The 22,575-nt window shown below is 42.9% G+C and overlaps 1 protein-coding gene across 1 annotated transcript in view; it reads left to right on the forward strand.

Moving 5' to 3' along the window:
• The first annotated feature begins 19,282 nt into the window (after nt 1-19,282).
• The window catches only part of LOC133136563 (cadherin-12-like), a 92,176-nt gene continuing 88,883 nt past the window's right edge, over nt 19,283-22,575 (forward strand). Inside the window, exon 1 of the mRNA XM_061254177.1 lies at nt 19,283-19,421. The gene's annotated coding sequence lies outside the window, so the exon portion shown is untranslated. The remainder of the gene's footprint in view (nt 19,422-22,575) is intronic.

Consider the following 22,575-nt stretch of genomic DNA (forward strand, 5'->3'; position numbering starts at 1 on the left):
ATACCACGTATCACTGTAAGGGCAATGAAAAAGTAAAACATAAGGAATGGCTGCAGATTTACCAGGAAGAGGATGACACAAGTGACACACCCCTGAGAGGACAGATGAGCTGGACACAGGGTGATATGAAAATTCCTGTTTGCACCGGAATTGCACCGATTTGAGGCTCCCTTTCGAGGTCTGTCAAGGGACGAGAGATACTACTAGAAAAATCCGGGATGAACCGGCGAAAGTAATTTGCTTGCCCTAGGAATGAATGAACTTGTTTTTTCTACTTGGGTTGGAGACACACCAGAATGGCCATAGTTTTATGGACCAGAGGGCAGAGTTTTATCAACGTATCGTCTTTCCTCCTCCCAACTGCACACTTTCCTGGATTTGCAGTGAACCCCGCCCTTCACAGCGTCTTCAGGACAGCTTACGAACGCTGCATATGTTGCTGCCCGTCATGACTGTGGATGATAATGTCATCCAGATAGGCAGCGGCGTATGCAGCATGCGGTCTTAACAGCCTGTCCATCAGATGCTGGAAGGTTGCCGGAGCCCCATGCAGCATAGCATGACGAATCGCTGTAAACCCAACGGCGTGGAAAAGGACGATTTTTCCTTGGACTCCTGAGGGAAGGGAATCTGCCAGTAGCCCTTGGTTAAATCCAATGAGCAGTGCCCAACCGATCCAGCATCTCGGCCTCCCCAGGCATAGGATAGGCTTTGCCTCAGGCATAGGGTAGCATTTCCCCCCGGAGCATAGTGGCAATAGCTGTCTGGATCTTATCATGGCTACACCATCAAAATTCCAGGTCCCAGTTATGTACTTTATCCTGTTGGCTGGAGGCTTCCCCTAATTGTTAAGAAGAAGAAACCATAAAAAACTCCAATTATGCCTAGATTTCCCTCCCTATTCACTGGTGTAGCTGTTAAAGACATGCCACTGCTCTACACACTCATATCTCCTCCATCATGTTCACCACCACACCTACCCCCATTAATCAGCATGCAGCAACTCCCATAACAGTGTGACTGTCACTGAATCAGTTCTGACTAAGAGGTTTCCACTCACATTCGGGATCTTCTTTTCATTTATTTTTTAACTGGGAATCAGCATTGACAGTAAATTAGATAAACCTGATCAGTATGTCATATTCACCAGCAATGGTGCAGCACAAGAACACAAACAATTCATTACCTCAATGTAAATGCTGCCACCTGCCTGATGAATGCCAATTTCAGCTCTACTGGTGGTTTCCAGCCCTTAATCAAATCCCAGGGGACAAGAGTGCGGTCAAAAATGAGGTCAGGCAAAATTAATGCATGATGTTCACGTAAGTTCAGCCCCTGAGACGTGACAGGCTATTTGCAGGAAACATTGGTTTGAGTGTCAGCAGTGATATGCGTTACAAACTGTCTTGAAAATATATAAAATAGAATAAAATAAAAATACAAAACCCCTCTGTGACTTCAGCTGGTTACCCTGTTGGCTACATATCCTATATACACTCTCTGATCACTTTATTAGGTGTAAAGGTGTTCCTAATAAAGTGTTCAGTGTGTATACTCTATATACACATGTACTCTCACTGAGTACTTTTTTAGGAACATTTTTTCTTTATTATACCTATTAATTCATGTGATTATCTAATCAGTCAATTGTGAGGAATATGATCTAAGTGACTCTGACCATGGAATGATTGTTGGTGGCAGGGTGGTTTGAGTATCTCAGAAACTGCTGATCTCCTGGGATATTTACAACAGTCTGCAGTTTGCAGAGAATGGTGCTAAAAAACAAAAAAAAACATCCAGTGAGCAGCAGTTCTGCTGGCAAAATGTGTTGTTAATGAGAGAGGTCCGAGGAGAATGGCCAGGCGGGTCAAAGCTGACGGGAAGGTGACGGCAACACAAATAACCACACAATACAGTGTTATGCAAAAGATTATCTCTGAAAACACAACGCGTCCAAACTTACAGCAGTAAAAAAAAGAAGTCAAATAAATACCTAATAAAGTGCTCAGTGAGTGTATATGTATAAGTGAAACATCAATGTCCATTTATAGTTTTTGGACTTCTTAAGGGTAGTCTTAAGGGTAAAAAATTACCTGCCTTCACTAAACCCCTAAAATATAGCAGCTTAATTGAATTTTAAACCACAAATCTATTTTGCATGAAGAATCAACCTGTCACTCAAACAATGAAATTTTATATTGAAAAAAGGTCATTTAGGGGGTTTTCTCTGCTGTTAAACATAGTGGTGGGCCATTTTTGATCCATAAGACAACACAAGGGTTAATGTCCTCATGCTGATAAACACCAATAGCAGACAATCAAAAGCCTATAATCAAGACTACAGCTCATTGACTAATCAGAAACACCCACGAAGCTATTAGTCCCAAATATCACAGCCAAATCTATAAAAAAGGTGATGATCCGCACATTGACCACATGTGAATTGTTCTACCTTGTCTCAAGGGATATATGATACCTACCTCTGAGCAATTCTTTATAGAACCACAATTATATTCTCAGAGGTACACTTTGCGGCAGTTTCAAAATCAAATGACTGCTGAACCTGTGGTCTGAACTGAAGAGGGCAGTTGATAAGAGCAATCATTTTCTTTTATTTTGGTTGGTTCCAATGATTGTTTTAAAAGTACCTTTTGTGCATTGCCAGTGAGGTGTTCCAATAATTCTGGAACCTACAGTACATACAAAATTGTATTATATTTCATAAATTGGACGCATTGCACCTTCCCGTTTGCCTGGATATTGTCCATTTTAGATTGCAATCTCCTGCCAAAACATTTTGCAAATGTCACATTTTTCATTTCCCTCACCTCCTGTGAACTCAGCCCCTGCATCCTATAGCATTTCATGACACTCTGATGGATGTGTGCAAAGATGTCATGTCTCCTCTCCAACCCTTTTTAATAGCTTTCATACAGATACTGAAAACATACACCTACACCCTTACCTCATGCCCCAGGCTATTCAAAATCAGTGTCACCCTGACACACTCACGCACACACACACACACACACACACACACTCACACACACACACGCACACAAGCTTTGAAATGCACATGTACGCACATGCACACGCACACACCTCAATGTACCGGTATCTTAGAGAAGAGCTGCAGTTTAATGCTTAAGTCTAAGAGTGTATGTTCATGAAACACCTATTTCCATTTGTCTCCACATCCAGTCTTAATGTTTATTCAAGAGTGATTTTTGTGTAAAAATTGTGAGTGAGAGTGGACAGAGGTGATGATAACATACACTGAAAGAGAGGCGCGAGGAGAGAGAAGGAAGATATGGTAGGGAAAACATGAAATAAAAAAAAATATATAAATAAATAAATAAATAAGTACATCTCAAAATGCTATTTGCAGTCCTGCACTATTGCTTTTAGTTTTAGCCGGAGACAGGATTTATTCAGGCTAAAGTATTACAATGTGACATATATTTCCATTTAATTTTTATAAAATGTTAAAAACGCTGAAGACTCCCCAAAAGGATTTATGCACACACAGGTTTTCGCAGAGCTAAGAAGATTAACTCCCCGCAAATAGAAATATATATGAGAAGAAATGGATTAAACATCGGGGACAGCGCGTTACGAAACATCACGTGGGCGGGTTGGAGTTAGTTAGAGTGTGTGAACCATGCATAAGTTTAATCTGCGGGCCGCACTGAAAGCAGACGAGCTTGGCTCCCGCCTCTGGTCAGAGGAGAGAAGCGAAGCGCAGAGGGAGGCGGTGCGTGCGCGCAGATGAAACGCTCAGGACGTGCGGTGTGAAAAAACCGGCTGACCTCCAGCGCGAGACCACAGTCCTGGACACAGGGGACAAATCATCCTGCTTCGCATGTTTGGAGAGATGACACCTCCAGACTAAAGACTCCGCTCTGTTTATTCATGTATTTATGTATCCGTCTGTTTGTGAGGTGTTAATTGGGTACATGTGAAGAACGAGGCGACGGGAAGGCTCCGACTGTGGCCACCCAACTGTAGCAAAACGTACTCACAGTGTTGCAGCCGGTTACATTGGGAGAACATTGTATGTTAGCTGGGCAAACTGTGTGACTGCAGCCGAAAACCAAAACGCAGTGAACATTCTATCCTAACCGTACTGCAATTGATACGTATAGGATTTCTCCCTATCCATGCACAAACAATTACAGTATAACTTCTGTCCTGCAAAGAACCGACTATGTGTGAGTTATTGAAGTGACGACTGAAATGTCCGATTCAAGGCCCTGGTGTTGGCATTTCAGGCTGCTAAGGGGACTGCCCCACCTTACAAACAATCCTTGATTACTCCCTACTCCCCAGCTAGACCACTCCGGTCTGCCAGCTCTGGTCGCCTTATGGTTCCCTCTCTACGTGCACCTGGCGGTCAAGCTGCACGTTCAAGCCTGTTTTCCGTTCTGGTTCCTCAGTGGTGGAATGACTTGCCTACCACTGTCAGGACAGCAGAATCTCTCCCCCTATTTTGATGCAGACTAAAAACACACCTTTTCAAACTCTACCATAGTCCTCCCTCCTGATTTCCCCCGCCCCCCTTTCTGATATCCCTCTTGTCTAACCCCCACTCCCAAAAAAAAAAAATATTGCACTTATGATGACTATATGTTTAAAACAGCACTTCCTGTGTATTTTCCTAGTTATGGATGTGATGCTTTGACTAGTGGAAGAACCTATGCAAGTCGCTTTGGATTAAAAGCATCTGCCAAATGACTAAAATGTAAAATGTGTTTTAGCTAATAACATTACGTTTCCAATGGTGTATAGTTTTCAGGCTTGCATAAAACACACAGCATTTGTTCACCTGCGTAACAAGACTGTGGTATTTTCAATATGCACTGTTGCTTGCACTCTGGCATAAACTGTTTGGCAAAACCATGTTTTACTCCAAAAAAAAAAGGTCTAAATAGGGGACTTCCTTTGGAGGACTTCCAAGGAATCTCTCGCCTGAGTGAATATTTCTGAGGAAGACAGTGAAAACACCTTTGACTCCCATTTTATATAGGGTGATCATCTAAATACATTCAGAAAATATTTTATTATTATTCAGTAAGCTTATGAATAAGGAAGCAGCCTGCTTTTGAATAATGAATAGCATGTGAAATTGTGGAGTGCTTTTGACTTGTTGATGGCGGTTGGGTATTGGGTGAAGATGAGCCAGGTGTTTGTTTGGACCCTTGTAATCCTCCTGTGCGCACTGCAGTGGGAATACTGGCTCTAATGGCAGGAGTGCGGGAGAGGGATTCCTGAAATGAAGCCGCAATCCTCCTGACGCAGCAGGGAGAGAGTGATTCTGGGCTCCGACGTGACCAGCACAGGAGCAGCTATCCCAATTAGAACCTCTCACCCTCCACTGCCATGTTAATTATAGTCACTTTCCCAAGGCCTGCGCATTCGGTCTTCACTCCCATTTGTATTTCTGGCAGCACAGCTTAGCCACCTTCACTCCTCTCTTTCTCTCTCTCCCTCTCTCTCTGTCTCTCCCCACCCTTCCTTTTCCCGCTTCCTTCTCTCTATCCTGTCTTTGTATTTTGTTCTATTAATATCTCTCGCTCGCTCTCTCTCCTGTCTGTTTTTGTGAATAGTTTATCTCTCTTATTTGACACTCCTCTCTTCTTTCACACATTTGCCATTTGTCACTGTCTGCAAATCTCCCAGCATCCCCCTGTCCTCTCCGTCTCTCCACTCCCTTTCATCCCTTCTCCCTGTCTGTTTCTCACTCTTTCCATCCTTTTTTCACTTTTTTTCTCTTCATCTCTTGCTCTTTCCCTCGCTCAGTTCAGTTCAAATGCGGTGTGACATATATAATCAATTGCAGGTAGCATCCTGTCAAAACATAAATACGCAGTCAAAGGGAAATGCTGAACAAGCAGTCTCTTTGTTAAATGATGTTGTCAGCAGTAATAAAAATAGGGTGGTGTGTGATATTTACACAGTAAACCCAGTTATTATTGTATCAAACAGATACGATGGTGTTACCGCAATCACTTCCACTATGTCCAAATCACTGATAATAAAAAAACTGGTAGTATTAGCATTAGCAGCAATCGTTTTGATTACAAACTACACAAGGAGTAAGACCAAGCAATATAAAAAGACCAGAAATTCATCGAGCCGCCAGAGTAAGCAAAGCCGTTCTGTTTGAACAGTACGTTCTTCTCATTAGGTAGGTACACAAAGTATTGGGCCAACTTTTGCAATTAGAGCATCTTCTACTGGATAGATAGAGCAAGATAGAGCATTTACATTTCAAGTGAATGTGTTGCTGTGGCTCTGCCTCTCACAGGTGACCCTCTCTCACTCTTCATCCACTTGCGGCCAGACAGCGGGAATGGTCTGCCTGGCTTGGCTGTGTGGTTTGGCCCCAGGGCTGGAGGCGGGCTCTGACCTGTGACCTCCAGCGCCACTGAGCGAGTGGCCTCCATCGACGTCAGGCCTCCAGGTCTCTGGAGCAGGATGCGCTCTCATTTGAGCTGACCGCGGGGGACAGCTGCAACATCGCTAACAAGCTCATTAATCCAATTAGCCGAGGAGGTCTTATGATACCGCCTCCACAGTCTGCTCCCTGTGTTTCTCAGCTCCTTGGCCGTAGTACTGAGGGAGGAGGGGTGAGGGAGTCTGGGATGGAGGCTTGAAGCAACTTTACTTGTGAGTAGAATCTGAATCCTAAGGTTTCAGCGCAGTTGTGTTTCCATGCATAGAAATGATCGACGACAATGTACAATCAGAAAGGAGAAGCACAGAGCCCTGTCTGTCTGACACCACTGAGGCGAAGTGGAGCTGTCTAAAGGTGATCCAGTAGAAGCCTAGATCGATCTCAGTCCATTAGCCCCGGGTGCGGAGAAAAAAGAAACGCCAACCCATCCCCCAAGGCAGGGACAATAAAACTGCGTGTGTCCATGTGTGTCCGTGTGTGTGTGCGTGTGTGTTAGTGAGCTTACATGTGTAAATGCATATACCATGTGTGAGTGTCTAGCTGTTCGTATGTGTGTGGTGGAGTGTGCATCTACCCGAGGAGTCCTGAGGCAGAGAGAAATAACAGAAGAAAAATAAAAAGAAAGAGGGCTAGATGATAGTGATGGGGTGCAGGGAGGATAAAGGACAGAAAATGACAGAAGAAAAGAGATAAAGGGGAAACGATGAAATGGCAGAATGAGAGAAAAAGGAGGGATTAAAGGGAAGGTTTTGGTGTAAGTGAAAAAAGAAGTGATAGGGGAAAAATGTGTTTACGATCCTATATTTCACTTTTCATTTTTATAAAATGGCAGACCTTTCGTCAACGTAATCTTAAATCAACACTGAACTCTTCAACGCTCTCTTCTTATCGCACTGTCATCTTTGCTCATTGCTCACAGCATAATTGCTCTTTTTGACGAATAGCTGGATCCCGTGTTCTTAACGCTACCTTGACACTGAACCCTATCAGTTACAGACACTTATCACCTCCTTCAGCTGAGTGTATATGTATACAGTGGCCTACTTTGTTTTATCAGGAACTGTGTGGGGCTGATGCAGTGTGGGAGTGATTGTTACTTTAATGAAGGTAGGAAAGCTTGTGGGGGCTTTAGTCCGATAACACTACAGGAGATAATATGTAGCTTGTCTTTCTGTTTACATTTTGGGTCTGACTCCACATCCACTTTCCTCAAAAGATTCTAGATATCATATAAAGAGTTTTCACCATCACTTCATCCTGACAGCCACATCTGTTGATCTTCGTTTATATTGCCATTCATGTAGTTTGCTTTATATCAATGGCGGGAGAGTGGGCAAATCATTGTACAAAGATAAGTGTGTGTGTGCGCATGTGTGTGTGTGTGTGTGCGGGCATGTATGTACTTACGGTCTCAGAAATAAACATAAAGTGTAAGGAAATTTTTGTTCTTTAAGGAACAAATTTCCCAAATGTACCCTAAAAGTACAATAATGTTTTATTTGGGTATTAAACCAGTTCCATTTACAAGCAAAGAAGGTACAAATGAATTGTGTATTGCTGGCCGGGGACACATTTTTACCAATACGATATCACCCCAATGCCAAGCACATGTACCTTTTTGGGTACTTCTTCAAACCAGTGCATTGTACAAGCGCACATTCATGTGCATTCACACGTGATGTGTATGGGTCTGTGTATGTGAGTGCATGCACATCTTACATCAAAGAAAATCCTTGAGTGGTGACTTTATGCTCCTTTTATATGGCGGGCATTTACCAGGGTGCTGATTGGCCGATTTGTGCTTTGACCATGCAGGTAAGTGTTCAATCAGCGTCTCCCCCTGGTTACTGCCCACTGCCCAGTCTCATATGTAGGCAGATAAAAAAAATGATACCTGTATGTGACTTCTCCCAGGTAAGGTAGCCTGCAATGAAAGCTAAGTAGCATATTTATATGTTTAATGATTTATTGATTCATTTTTTATGAGAATGAACCAGCAGCAGAGCTAAAATAACGAAACACTTAAAAATCAACTTCAGCAGTTACTGAGAGTGATCTGTGGGTTGTACATTGGATTTGTACCTTTCCTGAAAACAGAAACAGATTGGATTTTACCTACATCCCTGAAAAAGGCAGATTGCTTCTGACTTCAGGCACAGCTTCCTGAGTGCTGAGTTTTATTTAATGAATCAGAATGTTCAACTGCTCTTCGCCAAAGCTCACAGGCATCCCTGGCACCTTCCAAATGTCCTGGTAGCTACTTATGTGAAATTAATGTGTTCAGCTGTCACACACAGCATACTCTTGTTCCCCAACATGATTTGGTATCTTTAATTACATGCACTCCATACATTGGGAAACTGGCATGTTTTCAATGGGGCTAGCAACCATGATCAAAATGAAAAGTGAAATTCGGCCCGACAGCCTGACATTTACATGGGAGCACAAACACCTCTGGCATGAGAGACACCTGTTAAACAGCAGAACCACAACCGACACAGGCCTTTCACCAAAGCGGTGACTGTCAAGCTGAAATGACAAGAAAACACAACAACAAAAAAGACTGAGTGCTGTTCTCTTGTTTCAGAGCAGAAAGGAAAGGTCACAAGCTCCAGACATGAGTTAATTATAAGTAAGTGGGGACAGCCTTGATGACAGAAGTGGACAGGGAGTCTGAGGGGATATGCTCAATGCACAATCAGGTCACATCAATTTAAGGGACTTCACACAAAGTAAATACTGACTGCTACTTACAAGTGACAATGCATTTGGCAGCATGGGAGCCCATCCATGTAATTTAAGTGGCTGACCTAGCATGTGCTTGGTAATTGGGGTAGAGGTGAGGTTAATTACTACGGATTTATCCAATTACACATATTACATTGTTATTACACTGTCATGTAAATGTAGTTCACGTAATATGTTATCTAATTCAGTAAAAGATTGTATCCACATCCCTGAAACAATTAACTTCCTGTCTAGATTCATAAAATATTGTCTGGAGTGCTCAGATTGGAATAAATATATATTTTTTTAAATAAGAAAATGTCATGTTCTATATTTTTCCCTTTCTCTAACTCTCAAAATCTATTTTTCTCTCTCTATCTCTCTCTCTTTCTCTCTTTCCCACTCTCACTCAATCTGCACCTTCTGTTGAGAGGATTAAAACTGTGTTTCGCGAGGTCTTGCCGCACCATCTGGTATCAGGACAGCCGCGTTTCGGTGAGGGATTCTGCGTATCTGCATTACCGTACAATCTAATCAAGTCCTCACATTTACAATAATTTCACGTCCGCGGCACCAGCAAGGCCGAGAGCGGAAGAGAAAGGAAAGAGGGAGTAATGTCACCCTGACAGTCTGCTGATCAATTAGCGCCCGCTTCGCTTGTGCTGGCTGGATGCTTAATTAAACCCTGATGACGACGGCTATCTCGTTTGCTAATGGTTTGGGTGTTAATGTGGAAAACATTGCTTGCGTTGTCAAATGGCATGTGGAGGTAAAGCAATAATTATAAATTCTTCAGCATGGATCATAGAAAAGCAGCAGGCTTAATGGTTTGGTAGATTTTTCTCACCAACAGGAGACGCGTGGTTCTTTTGTGAGGTTCCCTCTGTTTTTTTCCTTTTGGTTTAAAGGAGCACTGTCACGCTTGTTTGAGTTAAGATTATTTGGATTTAATGCTTCAATTCTGTGTGTAGGCCTTTTTAAAATCACTGTCAGTGTAGCCCTTTTCTAAATATGGGGCAAAACTTCTAAGGGCAAACAGTATTTAATCCAAACCATCTCAACTCAAACAAGCGTGACAATGCTCCTTTAACACATTTTAAAAAGGGGGCACTGTAGCACATTGGAGAGTGCGAGACGGTAAGCAATGCAAAGTTATTCACTGTAGAGTGGGAATGTCGTGATCTCTTCATGCAAACCTTGGTTCAAAGACAATTGCTGGTCTTCAGAAGAGGCTTAAAGAGTATCAAATGCTCATAATGGAAACATTACACATGCACAGCAACAAATGTTATTCATTAAAACTTAAATCAAAAAAGGTATGCATTATGGTACCACTTTATTGAGAAATGCAAAACGTTTTGTTTGAAACATTTGGTGTGTTTGTGCCTGAACTTGGTCACGGGTTCACCCCAGGGTTGGGTCCTTACAGCCAGGGTGAAGGAGAATAGAGTCGAACGATTGGATGGAAAAAGGTAGGGGTGGGCAGAAGGGAGGGTATTTGTGCTGGTTTGTAACACCCTGCCAGCAGCCATCCCATCATGCTTCTACTAAATAGCTAAAGCTAAGCAGGTGTGGGCTTGGTTAGGACTAGGATGGGTGACTTCCTGAGAATACAAAGTTGCTGCTTGAAGTGGTGTTAGTGGGCCAGTAGGGGGTCATCATCTTCCCTCTGGTCAATTTACCTCCAGTGCAGCGATTGGGACACTGGGCTGTAGGTGACACAGTCCTTTAAATGAGACCTTAAATGTCTTTGGATGTTGTCATTAATGATCCCAAGAGACTCATTGCAAAAGGTAGGGGGTTCCTCGGTGTCCTAGCTAAATTCCCAACCTGGTTCTTTCAACATGTGTGTGACACAGGAGGCCTTGAGTTCAGAATCGAAAAGCATTCCAAAATGTGTTCCACAAGGTTTTAGAACTTACACTGTACATTAATGATTTTGGCGGTAGAATTGAATCTGCAAAGCTCCATTTGTATGCTGATGATACCATTCTTTATTCTACTGCATCGAATATTGAGAAGGCTTTTCATGAGTTACAACTGGCTTTTAATGAAATTCAGAAACAACTTTTATACCTGAAACTTGTTCTGAATACAAAAAAGACAATTTGTGGTCTTCTGTCATTTCAATGCAGACAAGTGGAGCCATCTGCAGATAGAAAACCATCAATGGCCACCTGATTGAAAGGGTATCCTGTTAAAAGTACTTGGGAATTTGGATGAATGAAAAAATTGACTTTTAAACGGCAAAACCTGACCAAGAAATTGAAGCTGGGCTTTTATTTTTTCAGCAAGGAAGGATCTTGGCAAATCACTTTTGTGTTTTAGATTATGGGGATGTGGTCTTTATGCATACCTATTCTAATAACCTTAAAGTGCCAAATATGGTATAATGGTACATCAAGATTTATAACTAATGCTCGACCACTTACCCATATCACTGTGACTTATATGCCATGATACAGTGGACCTCTCAAGAATTCTGCAACATTGGTATGTCTTTGTATATAAATCTGCCAAAGGTTTGTCACCTTCTTATTTATGCTCTTATTTGGTGAGATCATTGCAGCATTCGCAGATAAATCTTAGATTAATCTACAAGGCCCAAGTCCTTATCTTTGTTGTCTTCTTAGCACTTTAAACAGTACTTCCCTCTCGGGTCTTTCAGCGCACTTGTCCCTGGTTTTGGGAACACGCTTTGTTGTACATTGCTCTGGATAAGCACTTCTGCCAAATGTCTGTAATGTAATGTAATACAATACATTGTACTGAAAGAGAGATGGGCCTTTTCCCACAATGCACCTTTATCCTGGAATGCATTGCATAATACCTTTACACGAGGAGAGACAGTCTCTCCTCTTCCTGTTGACCTTCTTGCCAGGCCAGGTTAAATAAAGGTAAATAAAAAAATGCATAAATTGTATAAAATGTTTAAGATTATGAAGTATTGTATAAAGGTTAGGGAACCTCTAAGTTGCATCTTTTACCCTTGAGGAACGTACTTACGGTGACTTGAACTGCTTCAGTGTATGTATCCAGCTCTAAAAAATAAATACTATGTAAAAGTGCTTTAGTTACACGTCGCTCTGGATAAGAGTGTCTGCCAAAGTGACGGCTTAATAATAATTTCATGACGTCACTTAAGATCCATTTTTTTAATTCTGTGTGCATATTTAGGAGGACCACTGTGTAAAGAATAATGGATAATTTAAGAATGGAATTCTTCAATTGGACATGCTGATTAGAGAGAGGATTCTAATAGCTATTATGGTTGAGGATGGTGCTTTATCCCCATGCAGAAAAGGCTAGCTTTAAGCCAATGACATTAAAGCAGAGGGAGAGAAAGAGATGGAGATAGGGAGGGGAGGAGGGGACGTGGAAATAAGGGATAAGTGATTAGAGGGACAGAAATATTAACATATTATATTAACAGTGATCGAGAGAGTAGGATAAAATGACATAATGAGATATGTACACAGAAAGAGGGTAAAACAGTGGGAGAGGGAGAGTGACAAAACAACATGGAAATAAATTAATCAGAGACAGCGAGAAATAGACAGAGAAATTTGTTTCTTTCCTTCACTTTGCCTTTGCACATTCATCCTGCTGTTTATTAAACAGACAACCAAGGACAAGGCATCAAATGCAACTTTCTGAGATTAAGATACTCAAACAGGTGAAGCACCAATTCAGAATATGGGGAATATGGTGAAAAGAATAATAATAATAATGATACAGTATTTGCATTACCTGAAGTGTCATGTATTATCGCTCTTACGTTTTCCCAGAATAATATAAACAAAAAATAATTCTGCATGTCTGCAATCGTGGCGGCACGGATGGTGCAGTGGGTAGCACTGCCGCCTCACAGCAAGGAGGTCCTGGGTTCAAATCCCTGTTGGCCGGGGGAGATTGTATGTTCTCCCCGTGTCTGCGTGGGTTTCCTCCGGGTACTCCGGTTTCCTCCCACAGTCCAAAGACATGCAGGTTAGGCTGATTGGAGAGTCTAAATTGCCCGTAGGTATGAGTGTGTGAGTGAATGGTGTGTGTGCCCTGCGATGGACTGGCGACCTGTCCAGGGTGTATTCCTGCCTTTCGCCCAATGTATGCTGGGATAGGCTCCAGCACCCCTGCGACCCTGTTCAGGAATGTTGGGTTAAGACAATGGATGGATGGATGGATGGATGGATGGATGGATGTCTGCAATCGTGATTCAGTTTTATTGATTATTCTCTAGGACCCAGGTCCCCCAAGGCTTCTTTCCCTCTCTGTCTCTCACTAACAGGTGAATGGACTTACATAACTTTGCTCTGCAGGTACTAAGACTCACTGACATTTTGTGCCTTACTCAGAAATTTCTGCAGCCTTTTCCAAAAGACCCTTGATAATTAATGAAGCACTTGGGATAAGCGGTCAGCCTTTCAACCAGGTCAACTTTTCCATTACACTTCACCCTGAGGAAGTGAGTGGCTGAACTGCACCGGCCAGAACCTGAATTCTGTGGCTGTAGATAGCACACGGTGAAGTACAGCAGGATTAAATACACCCTCGCAGAGTAAATCCTACCCTACCGGTGTAGATTTAACACAGTGATTCTGCGTGTGTGATCGGGAGTTCCTCTGGCTCAGGTGACGTTTCTTTGCGGGGCGTGGCTGTGGAAGGGTCAAACTTCCAATGTGCATGTCCATCTGTCTCTCTGTTCCCCTGCTCCTCCCCCATCCCTCGCATCCAATCAATCACTGCTAATTACCTTGTTTTTTTCACTGCCCTCTGCATGCGATGTGGCACAATCTGCTCTGAGACTGAAGGTCTCTGTATTATTATTATTATTATTATTATTATTATTATTATTATCCATCCATCCATCCATTATCTTATGTGTGTGTGTATGCATGTGTGTGTGTGCGCGCAGGTGTGTGTTTGTGTATGCATGTGTGTGCATGTGTGTGTGCATGTCTGTGTGTTTGCGTGCATGTGAGCGTGTATGTGTGTGTGCGTGCATGTGTGTGTATGTGTCTGTGTGTGTGTGTGTGTATATGTGTGTGTGCATGCATGTGTCTGTGTGTGTGTATGTCTGTGTGTGTGTGCACGTCTGTGTGTGTGCGTGCATGTGTGTGTGTGTCTGTGTGTGTGTGTAACACGGGGACAGAAATGTGGACACAAGTGCAGATAAGCAAACACATGCAGGGGTATGCAGGGGGAATGGTGAAGTGGGGATTTAATTAGCAAACTGAAGCACGGGTGATAAAACAAACTAAGCACAAGAAAAATAAGCACAGTTACAAAGAAATTATAAACGGACTGGTACACAGGAAACAAATACAAACAGACTCTAGAGAACGCTCACAAGCAAACATGAGGCAGAAGGCTCAAGGACTGAGCTAATGTAGAGTACACAGTACAGCATGAATATAGAGAAATAACAATGCACCGGCGAAAACAATACAAAAAGAGAGGAGGATCAGTGATTTGCCAGGCATGGAGCAGTGATTATGACTGTTTGTGTGTGTGTGTGTGTGTGTGTGTGTGTGTGTGTGTGCACCTCTGTGTAAATGTAAGCGATACTAGTATTTTCTACAGAATCCGCTGAACCATCTGAAGGGTTATTAACAGCTCAGTCACTGTGAAATTAATGACCCCCCCCCCCCACGCACCACCACAATTCAATAAATAATAAATCGGCAGATATTGTTTGTCCAATAAGTGTCCCCTGTAGAGACAATTGCATTACAATAAGTGTTGTGTATTATAACACTTTAATGGATTTACAATGCAGCCAGGAGGGGTATGTATATTTAAATGTTCTTTTTTGATTACACTTACTTTATTAAATGCGCTGCCAAAATGTAATTACAACAGCGCTGCTTTGCAGTGATTGGTCATTACCATCTGTGCTGCAGATGCAAACGATCGCAAAGTGCGACTGATTGTGCCGAGGGTTGGGTCCTGTGAGGGATGCTGACTGGATCTTTGGCCGCCCCGGGGGCATAGCTGGGCCTCTGCATTGCCCAGGGAGGGGCGTTCAGCCGACGGGGTCATCCCAAGTCTAATCACGCGAGAGAATATGGCTGCCTCCCCCTGTTATGACACTCTTCTAGCGCATGGATGAGCCCCACGGACCGGGTCAGTGCTGACCGGCTGGCAGCCCCCACAGGCCTGTCACTCCCACAGACCTGTCACCCCCACACGCCTGTCACTCCCACAGACCTGTCACCCCCACAGACCTGTCACTCCCACAGACCTGTCACCCCCCCAGGCCTGTCAATCCCACAGGCCTGTCACCCCCCCAGGCCTGTCAATCCCACAGGCCTGTCACTCCCCCAGACCTGTCACTCACACAGGCCTGTCACTCCCCCAGACCTGTCACTCACACAGGCCTGTCACTCCTCCAGGCCTGTCACTCCCACAGGCCTGTCACTCCCCCAGACCTGTCACTCCCCCAGACCTGTCACTCACACAGGCCTGTCACTCCTCCAGGCCTGTCACTCCCACAGGCCTGTCACTCCCACAGACCTGTCACTCCCCCAGGCCTGTCACTCCCACAGACCTGTCACTCCCCCAGGGCTGTCACTCCCACAGGCCTGTCACCCCCCCAGACCTGTCACCCCCACACGCCTGTCACTCCCACAGACCTGTCACTCCCCCAGGCCTGTCACTCCCACAGGCCTGTCACTCCCGCAGGCCTGTCACTCACACAGGCCTGTCACTCACACAGACCTGTCACTCACACAGGCCTGTCACCCCCTCAGGCCTGTCACTCACACAGGCCTGTCACCCTCACAGACCTGTCACTCCCCCAGGCCTGTCACTCCCACAGGGACGGTTTCAGTTGGCCAGGCTGTTTTGCCTTGTCTTGCACCAGTGACCCCTGCTGGTCGAGTGGGTGCCTGCAAGTCATTCTGTTAAAGGAAAATACCAACATTTTGGGAAATATACCTTTTGTCCGACTTACCGAGACTTAGACGAGATGTTCGATAAAATTTTCATTTTTGTGCATTCACTGACTCGGTTTCCAATTTTCAATTTTTTTCCGGCACGTGTATTTCAAATACACATGATACCTTGTGTAAATAAGACAGCTTTGAAGTTGCTGTAAGGTGTATATCTTCACTTTGAAGGAGATAAGCTACTGACTCTGATAGGCTTCAAGTCTTTATGCTAAGCTAGCATGTTATGCTAATATGGAAACCGTGCCAGTCAACGCACAAAAATTTTAATTAAATTGAACATCTTGTCTAAGTCTGGGTAAGGTGGAAAAAAAGGTTTCCCAAAATGTTGGCGTATTCCTTTAAGCTTCAGGAGAAGTGCTGGTGAAAAACACCTTTTTGGTTCAAATTGTGCAGCTCAAATGCGCCATTTCGGTCCAGAGCATAAATTCATCTTCTGTACAGATGGGTCTAGATAAGGTCTGAGATAGATAGATAGATAGATAGATAGATAGATAGATAGATAAAGTGGATAAGGACATGTGCTTAGCAGATGGATGCTTCGAACCAAATTGTTGCTTTCTGAGGCACAGAGTAGATGACAACACAATTAAACTGGAGTAAAGTGAAGTGCCAGCAGAGTTATAAACAGCTATTGTCATCCTAAAGTGAGAAAAAAAAAGAAAAACACAAGCTCAGCTCAATACATCTGTCTCCGAGCAGGACACTCATTTAAAATGTGATAACTCCTCCTGGCATCTCCACTTATTTTAAGAAGCTGCACACATGCCATTATCCTGCCTGGATAATGGTGTGACTTCAGTGAGAATGACTCCAAACTCGGCTTGTGTGTGTGTGTGTGTGTGCGTGCGTGTGCGTAAGCGTGTGTCCATGTGTGTGAGTGTGTGTGTGTGTGTGTGTGTGTGTGAGAATGCCTTTGTGTGCACACATGTGTACATGCATGCGTATGTTGGTGTATGTGTGCATGTGTGTGTGCATGTGTGTGCATATCCGTGTGTGTGTGTACATGTGTGCATGTATGTGGGTGTTTCGAAGAGCACACTGATGACATGGCAAGGGAATGATTGAATTTTTTAGCTGAGAATGTTGAGTAACAAATTTATGCAAATATCCTTTTTAATGTTTTTCTTTTCGTTTCAATTACGTCTTGACCTTCTGGCGATGCTTAATCATGGAAGGGAACAAAATAAATGATTGCTAAGATTTGCCATTAAACTTCAGAACAAAGCATATAATGAGTTGGATGGAATTACGCCCACCAATCAGAATTAACTGAACAATTGTCACCACGAAACAGCAATATTCCAGCAAAATTAAAGGAACATCCTCAGAATGGTTGTTGTTTTCAAAACTGCCATGATTTGTGAGTCACGCTAGCATTTGTATATTGTGCTGTATCTCTTGTGAAAAATTCTGGAAAATACCAAATTAAATTAACTGGAGCATTTCAAACTACTGCCTATTGTAACTGCAAGCTGAAAACACATTATTCAGCTTATCCTGTAATGGATATTCTGGAATTGTGCTAGGATTCCAGGGAACACCTCTATTTGTTGGGATAATTGTCTTGGGTGCTGCTTGGGAGTCAGCACCTAATATGTAGTTTCACATCGATTTAATTATTATTTCACAAGAAAATGACCATTCATCCTCTCCGTTGGAATATCATAATGTGTATCAATTCTTTATGGGTGAAATTTAAATATTGTATTATTATTTTGGTAAAGCTTGATATATTCCATTGCGTCATACTACTGGAATCAGCTGAATGCTCAAGTCAAAAATCATTCAAACCCATAAATCAAAAGTTATGAGATTTTTTGGGAAGAACACCAGCAATAAGTGCAATATACCCACACACTTCTGGGGTTTCGGATGAATTATATGTTTGTAATTGTAACATGTCAGTAACCTTTCAGATGATAAATGTGTGTCCTACTTAGTCATTCCTTTCACATAAAAATCCCATTTAAAAGGTTACCTTTCTGGCTCTTTCTTTTGTGATGGAGATTCTACACACAGCTTTCGCACACAGAGCAGAAATGAACAGGGACTTCGAGGCGACAGTGCCAGGAATGTGAAAAGGATTCAAAATGTGTAGATTCCAAAAATAGGTCACCCCATAACAAGGACTTCACACTTCAAAAGATATTAAATATTAAATATTAAAACCACTCAAGCGTTTCTGCTAAAACTGAAGAGGAGTGTATACCCATTATAAGAGGGTTTATGCTTATCTGAAAACCAGTACAGGCTTCATGCTTTACTTGGATAAAATACTGAAATCCCTACATATTTTCAACATGCGCAATCTTTCATGCGCACACGCACAACAACAGCCTTTCTCTCACATACATTATCTCTCTCACACTCTGAGAGTTTTGTTACACATCTCTACAAGAATAAATAGGCTCACTTTCGCATACTTGCAAACTCACTCATAAACACTCCCACACATACAATACGATCACACACATACTGCGCACATACTGCGTACACACATACTGTGTACGTACACACATACACAAGCACTCTTTCACACCTGCTCTCACACTCTCTCTCTCGCTCTCTCTCTCACACACACGCGCGCGCACACACACACACACACACACGCTCACACTCACGCACGCATCCATCTGCGCTCCACTGCAGACGAGCAGCTTGTGTCAGTAAAGATCCCTGCGCAGAGTGCGGATCAGATCGCTGGCTGCGTGCGAGAGTGGGGGGCTGATGAGGGTCGTAACTCAGAGGGGGATCTCTGCGGACCCCCGAGCGCTGCACTGTGTGCCGAGCACCAGACCCGCACTTTACCCCGACACTGCAGGGACACGTGCTGCTGCTCCTCTTGTGTCTCTATCATTATTCCCCAAAGCAGGCTGAGAGAGAGAGAGAGACAGCAACACAGGTACAGAGAAAGACAGAGAGCAAGAGAGCCATAGAAGAGAGTGACAAACCAAAGTGGGGAGAAAAAGGTGAAGAGAGAATTAGAGACAGTCAGGGACCGAAAGAAAGCAGGTGAGAAAGAAAGACAGAGGAAAAACAGAAAGCGTAAGGAGGGAGGGGGGAAATTAAGACAGGGAGGCATAGAATGAGTGAGAGGGAGGGGGAGTGAGAGGTAGAGCGAGGAAGGGAAGAGAGAGCAAGAGAGGAGGAGAAGAGAGGAGCTTTAGACGAGTCGCTTGCTTTACAGGGTCCGTGTATTGAGCCTGGGATAGTTTGCGTGTTACTGTCTTTAACCATTTGGATTAAACTGCTGTGAACTCCATGTGACAGACGGGAATTCAATCAAGGTAAGTGACTCTTAATTATGGATGGAATTAGCTGGTGGGAGGAACATCGGGAGTCGTGAGGGGGGGGGGGGGGGAGGGAGACTTACAGAGAGAACGGCAAACTCCGAATACAGCTGTCACACACACTGCTGGCAGACGCGACAGAAGCCTTCCAACCGTTTCACAGCATTATGGGAATTGTTCAGTGAAAAATATCTCCTGTGTACAGGGTTAGAGCAAGATCTGTGACATAAGGTAAGAGGGGCGTTTTTCTTGTCAGAGAGGGGAGTTTGTTATGCAGGAACACGGAACTTTAAAGGTTGTGTCTCACTGCACCGGCAGTGCAAGCTTCTGTGGAAAGTTATTTTGACTGACAGCTTGAGCGAAAATACAGAAACAAATGAATAAGAAATGCAGTCTGTCTTTGGGATCGCATGCAGAGTGAAACAAATCATCTGTCTGTGGTGCTAAGGAGCAAGCGACATTGTTGCAGAACAGACACTAGGGGTCACTGAATTTCTGCTGGAGTTGCAACACCCGTCACCCCTTAACATGCACTGTTACAGACCGACCGTCGGGCAAGTTCATAAAGATGTCGTATTGCCGGTCTATCTCTTAGTTTGATAGCACATGAACCAAACGTAAAATAAATTGTGAACACAGATATTTTTCTTCATAAAGTATTTTTATTTGAGCGTTTTCGCTATAATAATTGACTTAAAGACCTATAATAAGCGTGAACTGGGTGTATTAGGCTCTAGTTATCTGTATATTACTTAATTCTGTTTTTGAAACAGTGAGACATATAAAACTTATCTGCAATGGCGCTCATTCTGAGACATCATACGTTTGTGTTTGAGTGTATTCAGGTGTATGTAAGTGCATCCTTGCGTCTTGTGTGCGTGCATAAGTGTGTGTATATGCATGTGTACATTGACTAGTGGTCTGGTTTCTCATACTACAATATGTAATGCATTATTCATTTGGACATTGTGTTTTCCTGTTCCACTTCAGTGTCAGTGGTGCTGTGTTCAATAACATGATGTGATTAATGGGAACCTTGTTTTATGAGGAAGTTAATGAATGCTGCATTCCAGCAGAGGAAAGTTATAGCTGTAGGACAAGGTGTTAGCAAGCCCCTTGTTACAAAGCCCCTAAGCAATATATTCAGTTTGAGGAACCATGCACATGAACAGTCTGACCTACAATAAGCTCTTTGTACCAGTGCAGGAACTCCAGAATGTGTGTTGTGTTCACCCGGTTTTTCGCAGCTGAATTATGAATCATAAAAAAAATGAGAGAATGAGAAGAGATATTGCAGTTTCTTTACCCGATTTCTGGAATATTTGAAAAGGTTTTTTTTAAATGATTGATTGGCATATGGCATACATAGGAAAACACTGGTCATGTTTTGACAGCTTTGAGCTTATTTCAGCTACTCACAGATTGCTCTAAAGGTGAATTGCCTCAAAACATTGCCCATTGAATATTTTCACACCTCTACAAGTCTCAGAAGACTATTTGACATCTGACAATTGAACTGTGCAGAATAGACCTCCCTTCACTCCTGAAGAACTCTAACTTACTGCGGACCTAAGCGTGGGTTTTATTGGAGAGCAATGAAAAACAATTACAATCTTTTAATATAGTCCCTCCATTTTAGGGGACCAAAAGTAATTGGACGGTTGGTTTCTCAGCTGTTTCTGATTACTAAGGTGTATTCAATTGTTGTTTTATTTCAAATCTAATGTGCTGGAGTACAGAGTCAAAATAACAGAAATAGAAGGAGAAACTATCCTTAAAGTATCTACGTATATCTACGTGTATCTATGCATATCCACAGTGGTTTGAGGCTGGTTTGATACCAATACATTTTACCCATCAAGTCACATTTCACCTTTCAAGGCACATCACAATGTGTCACTATACAACCCCAGTTGGTCGCTTAAGGGTTAAATTATTCACAGTACTCTGAAGAGTGTAATTATTGTTAATTGAGTTCTGTAACTTGCATTAATTTAACTAAAATAATTGTGCAGTATTCTATGGCCACTTCCTTAGCCAGGTCTTCCTTGGATAAGAGATCTTATTTCATGATTCCTCCTGGGTAAGTAATGGAAAACAAATTTAATGTTACTTCGTCAGAAATTGTGACGTGATCCTCTAAAGATGAGTCGCTCAGATCTTTGTTTCCTCTGAAAACACAGAGATGCGTAATACACAAGCGACAAAAGGCATTCTGGGAAGCTTGACATCCAGGCTGACCCCTTAATGGAACCAAGTGGCTGCCTTCCATTTTTTTGGCTCATGTATATTTGAACAGTGAAAAGCAAGAGTGGACCCTTCTCTGAAGCACTTTCCAGCTGACACAGGACATGTGAGCAATTCCCTGCCCTCGGAGCAGGAACATCTTGCGGTTGTCTGGGTTACCATTAATCCTACATCTTGCAGCAACGTTTCAACTGTCCATGCAAGCAGTCGCCTGTCTACCCCATTTTTCCTTGCTTTCTTCAGGAAGAACTTGATTCATCTAAGTACGGGGCGCATGTTTGTCAGTCCAACTTGTAGAGAGCAACACAAAATGAACAAATAACTGTTCAAGAGGTTGAGATCTTCCTCAAGAGGCCTTTTATCTTTTGGCTTTGGGGAATTTGGCTTACACCCTGAAGGCTACAGGTTCAAACGAGAGTTAAGCTCCGTCTTTACATCCTGCATTGAGGTACTTAAAACGATGATTTTCTTCTGTAAATATCCAACTGTGTAAACACATAATGTGTGAAAAGTAAGCAACATTGCCCTGGGTAATGATATCTTTTCAATGGATGATGATGTAATCCACTTAAAAAAAGAATGATTTCTGGAGGGCACCCTGTATATTTATAGACTACTTTGGAACCATCTGAATCTTACATCCATGCAGTATTGTACTGACTTCAGCCTTTGATTGCTTGTACTGAAGCAAACTCAGATTGTGGTATGCTATTCATGCTCTGATGAAGGCAGATGCAACCAAATTGCATCTGCTTTACCAATGCAGTCTGGCCAATCAGGTATCAGTCGTTCCTTGTTCTTATTAATCCCATTGGCCAGCTATCCAACAGAACCCACCTACAGTGGTGTATATACTGTATTAGGACAGAAGTCTGAAATTAGGTACTTTTGTTGAATCCAACAT

The sequence above is a fragment of the Conger conger genome, chromosome 9, assembly GCF_963514075.1.
Source record: "Conger conger chromosome 9, fConCon1.1, whole genome shotgun sequence".
In the NCBI taxonomy this organism is placed as follows: domain Eukaryota; kingdom Metazoa; phylum Chordata; class Actinopteri; order Anguilliformes; family Congridae; genus Conger; species Conger conger.